Source organism: Polistes canadensis, unplaced genomic scaffold (assembly GCF_001313835.1).
Source record: "Polistes canadensis isolate GaletaPanama2010 unplaced genomic scaffold, ASM131383v1 scaffold_68, whole genome shotgun sequence".
NCBI lineage: Eukaryota > Metazoa > Arthropoda > Insecta > Hymenoptera > Vespidae > Polistes > Polistes canadensis.
In genome coordinates, this window is record NW_014569615.1 from 97,968 (window position 1) to 103,760 (window position 5,793).

The following is a 5,793-nucleotide window of genomic DNA, read 5'->3' on the forward strand; positions in this document are numbered from 1 at the left end:
GTAAAAATATATTCACGCGGATAAAAAGAGAGAGAGAGAGAGAGAGAAGAAGAAAAAAAAGATGAGGAAGAATAAAATATAGAAAAATTACAAAAATTTCTCATAGAAATAATATTTTACAATAACATTTCGAAATTTTATCTAAAATTATTTCGCAATTTAACTATAATATATAAGATAATATTTGAAATATTATTCCATACCAGTTTTACAATTGTGTTCCTGAAAAAAAAAAAAGAAAAAAATACTTTCAAAGTAATTTCCACAGACACGTTTAAACACACATTTATTATTTATAATTAAAATACAAAATTATACTAAGTGTGTGTATAATATATGATTAAGTAATTTTTACGAATAAATAATAGATAAATGTTCGCGTTAGATTATATTTTTATCGACATTTCAATAGAAATATAATGATCGAGATAGAAAAAAAAAAAAAAGAAAAAGGGATCAAATATATCACACATACCAGTAACGTTGGTATGGAAATCCATCTTTTTCCCCTTGGCAGAAAAATTGAATCGAGCCAAGTGAAAAATCCCGCCACGAATTCCTTCAACGACCTGTCTTCTTCATCTCATTCTCTCTCTCTCTCTCTCTCTCTCTCTTTCTGGTCTTTCTTTCTCCTACATAAATATACACGGACAAAGTTACGTATACAGGTATATATACACACACACATATTTTCTTTCTCTACTAACATCAACGTTCTACCACTTAGTCTTCATATCGCGTTTTACGTGGCCGCAAGTAGCTTGCTAGAAAATAAAACGAATCGTGGCAGCTCGTTCGCTACGGTTTTAACTTTTTACAGTTTGACGTTCGCAAGCGTGAATGAACGTTTTCCCCCCAACGATAAATATATTAATTTTGTTTTCTCTCTCTCTCTCTCTCTCTCTCTATATATATATATATATATATATATATATATATATATATTAGGGTGAATCAAAAAAAAAACTTTTATTTTTTTTTTGGATCTGACACACAAAAACTTGTTGCTAGGCACCTTTAGAAAGTACTCACCCAGTATGGGCTCTTAATTTCAATAGGAAGATCCTCCTCATCGCGGTTTTTTATTTTTTTCTCAGTCCAATAGAAAAAAATTCATATTTCCTCATTAATTGATTATACAAAAAAATGTTTTTATCAAATTTTGTAGGAAATTCAATGTTCTACAAAAAAGGTATCTTATGTTTTTTTCGTAAACCTCACTATTTAAAAGATATTGAAGATTTTAGTTTGATTATTTTAAGACAAATTTCATTTTTGTTTATGAATTTTGTTACTGACTGAGTAATAATTATTATCGAATGAGATGCGCTGATTCTTGTAGGAAATTTAACGTTTTGCAAAAGAGGTTTAATTAAGGTTTTTTTTTAATTTAAAATAAAATTTTTAATAAGCCAGTTAAAAAATAGTAAGTCGTGATTTTAAAGGCAAAATAAATAAAAAAAAAATGTTTAATAAAAGTTGATTGGAAAATATTATATACTCCGAAACAAATTAAATACAAAGGAAATATTTTAATTCAATTTATATAAACTAAAATTCTCGTAAAAATTTCTAAAATTCATGAATTTAATAGATAAATTTAAAAWAGTTATTAAAAAATTATTGAAATCAGAAAGCATTGGGATTCGTATACGAATATCTTTTAAACGGTTGGAGTAATCAATTAAACATAYCAAACCTTTTTTGTARAGCGTTAAATTTCCTACAAGAATCAGTGCATCTCATTTGATAATAATTATTACTCAGTCAGTAACAAAATTCATAAACAAAAATGAAATTTGTCTTAAAATAATCAAAACTAAAATCTTCAATATCTTTTAAATAGTGAGTTTTACGAAAAAAACATAAGATACCTTTTTTGTAGAACATTGAATTTCCTACAAAATTTGATGAAAACATTTTTTCGTATAATCAATTAATGAGGAGGTATGAATTTTTTTCTGTTGGACTGAGAAAAAAATAAAAAACCGCGATGAGGATGATCTTCCTATTGAAATTAAGAGCCCATACTGGGTGAGTACTTTCTAAAGGTGCCTAGCAACAAGTTTTTGTGTGTCAGATCCAAAAAAAAAATAAAAGTTTTTTTTTGATTAACCCTAATATATATATACAATTATTTCTCCATTTCGAGTAGAGAAAAAAAAAAAGAAAGTAACGTTAGACTCGAAGAATTATTTTTTCTATTACAGATAAAAACCTTGTTTTTTTTTTTTTTTATTTCTTCTTCTTTCGTCCCCAGACATTTCACCTTATTGCCATACATTTTTAATTCATCCAATTTTCTAACCGAACGTAGTAACGTTGCCTGTCGAACCGAGAAATTAAACTTTCCCTTTCTTATTTTCTTACCGTAACACAACGTCTTGTCGTTTAAAGTACGATCCCTTTCGATTAGAATCCACTTGATGTGCTATAAAATAGAGAAAGAGAAAAGAAAAGGAATAAAAATAACGAGGAAAGGTAATAATAAAAAAAAAAGAAAAGAAAAAAAAGACAAAGAGAACACAGAATGAAAGAAAAGAAAATGAATTACAAAGTCGAAAAGATATTTAGAAAGAAAGAAAGAATGAAAAAATGGGGAAAAGCAACTATGGATAAGGGCCAAGCGTATTTTCTACTACGTAAAGAGAGAGACCTAGGATATAAAAAAAAAAAAAAAAAAGAGAAAACAAGAGAAAGAACATGGCGACAGATTCCAGGTCGTAAAATATCCGGTTAGATGAAATATTCGGCTCATGGAGAAAGAAGTTCCTTCTCGTCCTCTCTATCTCTCTCACTCTCTCGAATAAGGAAGCTTGAAGGTAGAAGTAACAACTATGAGATCGTTGGGTGGGTGGTAGTAAAGTGGGGGGGGGGGGGGGTGGGGGAAGGACTGCTTGGGATTAAGATAAGCCAGGGGTACCAGTGAAAGCTTTCGAATAGTTTCTGGAAGCCCCGTTACGATAAAGCTTTCTAAACCGATACTCTCTCTCTCTCGCACACACACACACACACACACACTCGTTCTTTCTCTCTCTCACTTTCTATCTATTTAAAATTCTAATTCCATCGCAAGGAAGAACATCAGCAGCAGCAGGACACAATGAGTAAAGGCGCGTGTAAAAGCACGCGCAAACAGGATGCCAGGTTCCTGGATCGAAACTATGACCCTTCATGGACGTACTTTAAGTCTCGCAAAAGCCTAGGAGAGCTTTCCTATTCTAACTATTCATCGTTGGGTAAAAAGGGAAAAAAGGGAAAAGGTTGAGATAGGCGAAAGGAAACGACGACTAAGCTGTCACGCTTTTAATACGGCTTTTGAAGAGACGTTTAGCATGCCGATGATGATAGATCACCTCGTATACTATATATAGTATATAGTATATATATATATGTATTCATTGAGAAAATATTTTATTTTTTATTTTTCTATATACGTCTATTACCACTCGGAAAAAAGAAGAAGAAGAAAGAAAGGGGTGGGGTTTTGGGTGAAAGGGAAATATCCCTCTGCTTAACTTTTAATTGAAATTTGTTTTTATTACTTTTCTTTTTTCTTTTTTCTTTTGTTTGTTTGTTTGTTTGTTTCTCTTTCTTAAGAGAAAAACTTCGAGTAGAAAAATGTTCAAACGAGAAAAGACCCCGTCACAAATTTCGTGACAATACACGTTTCATCGATCGGACGAGTTAAAATGCTTCGCGATATTTTATAATATTGTTTCAATGTATTTTATTATTCGTTATGTCATAAAGAATTATATCTATCACATCCGTCCCCAATAAGAAAATATTTGATTTTTATTTTTCTTTTCTAACCGTGACCCAAAAATAGGGCGGAATGTAATTCGTTTTAAATTGAAATTTGTGTTTTCTTATTCTCTCTCTTTTTTTTATTTTAACGAAGAGAATAAGAGAGAAAACTTTCTTCAACTTGTCTTTCTTTTTTTTTTTTTTTTTCTTTTTTCAACAACCACGCTTTATCGCAAGCGCTTCGAAACGCGTTGATTTTAACTTACGCGGTATATATTATGTGATTTTTCTTTTTTTTTTTTTGTTATTTTACCACTTTTACTTACATCAAGTTAGTAATATGCGAATTACTTCTGCTCGAAATTTTGTAATTACATTTTCGTTATCTTCCTTCTCTCTCTCTCTATCTATCTTCGTGAGGAAACTTTCTTTAAGATTTTCGACTAACGTATATTTTTTTGTCTTTTTATTTTATCATTATCATCGCGTTACGAACGAGTTGATTTTTGAAAGAAATTGCATGGAAATTCGTGATGCAGATGTTAAAGGAAAGTAGAGAGTAGTAAAGTCTCGTTTTAGTTAAACGCACGAATATAGGCAGGAGGGATGGGGGTGGTTGGAAGAAGAAGTGGGAGGGGTGGGGAGATGAAGGGATGGGGGTGGAGGTGTTAGAGAGGAAGTCCCATTACTATCTGCATCGATCTCGTTTCTATTCATAAAGCCGAAGCTTTCCAGTTTCCAATTTTGATCGAAATTTCGGCTAATTCGTGGAATATTATCGTGGAATAAAAAGATTTACCGCTGAGCACTACCGGAAATTCGCTAATTGCTAATTGATTTGATTTAAACCGAAGTGGTTAATTCAAAATGATGCGAAATGATTATGATCGTGTGCGGGATCGTGAATGATTATGTCTGTGTTACCCTTGTGTGGATTACTCAAACGGCTTACGTTAATTTCAACCAATTATTGGAAATTTTAATGTTTTCCTAAGCGACTCGAACCCGAACTCTGCCAATTTTCTATCTTTCGCAAATTTTCTTGTTGAATTTGGGTTACGTCCAGAATATAACATACATGTATGTGTGTGTATGTTATAAATATAATAACATACTATATATATATGTAGCGCCTATTTATACAATTCAAAATAATATTTCAAATATTACACGTATTTATATATGTGCATAAAACATATTATTAATAATGAAATAATATTATATATATATGTGTGTGTATACGTATAATATATTTAATTAGAACATACAACGTATGCACTTATTTTGATAAGATTAATAATAATAAAAAAAAAAAGATACTCCGTAAAACTATCTACCCTAATTGCAACGGGTATGTTTGTTTAGATGCATCGTTCGAAAATTTCTACGTTTACGTAAACACACTCGGTAACATTTTATAATTCATTTGATAGAATTATCGATAATAAGAAAATATTCGTGAAAAGGAACCTGACCGTTTGTTTATTTTTAGTATGCACCGTTAATCGATCGATACAAATTCGTATTATTAAAGTGTGTTTCTCGTTGGAAAGTTAGTTTTCTAAGTGATCACATCGAATGAGAAAATGAAATTTTAATACTTCAGGAACGTAACGTTTACGTGTATACAAGTTAAATATAAAATTTTATCAATGAAATAAACATACGTATAAAATACGATCGTTTAAATATTTAGATGTGAAATATGAATATTTTAAATATATGTACGTCTATGTGTTAACATTAAAACGTAAAATCTATTAATTTATGAAATAACTAACTAAACCCATAAAATAAATATCTATATTGACTTGTTTGGAAATGAAAGAAGATAAAATTACATATTTTAAATAGGTAATATAAGAATTCGCGCGAGAAATACGAGTAATTAAAATATTAAATTGAAATTTGATCCGTGTAGATTAAATCCAATAATAAAATACAACTAACGGAACATTGAGTTTTCAAAGTACGGAAAATAGATATAACTACGGGGTGTTGTAAAAATAAATACATATAGAAACGACTAAAGGATTACTATAT

General features: G+C 30.1%; 1 protein-coding gene across 1 annotated transcript in view; it reads left to right on the forward strand.

Moving 5' to 3' along the window:
- The window catches only part of LOC106786210 (lachesin-like), an 87,408-nt gene that overhangs the window by 52,690 nt on the left and 28,925 nt on the right, over nt 1-5,793 (forward strand). The window lies entirely within an intron of this gene.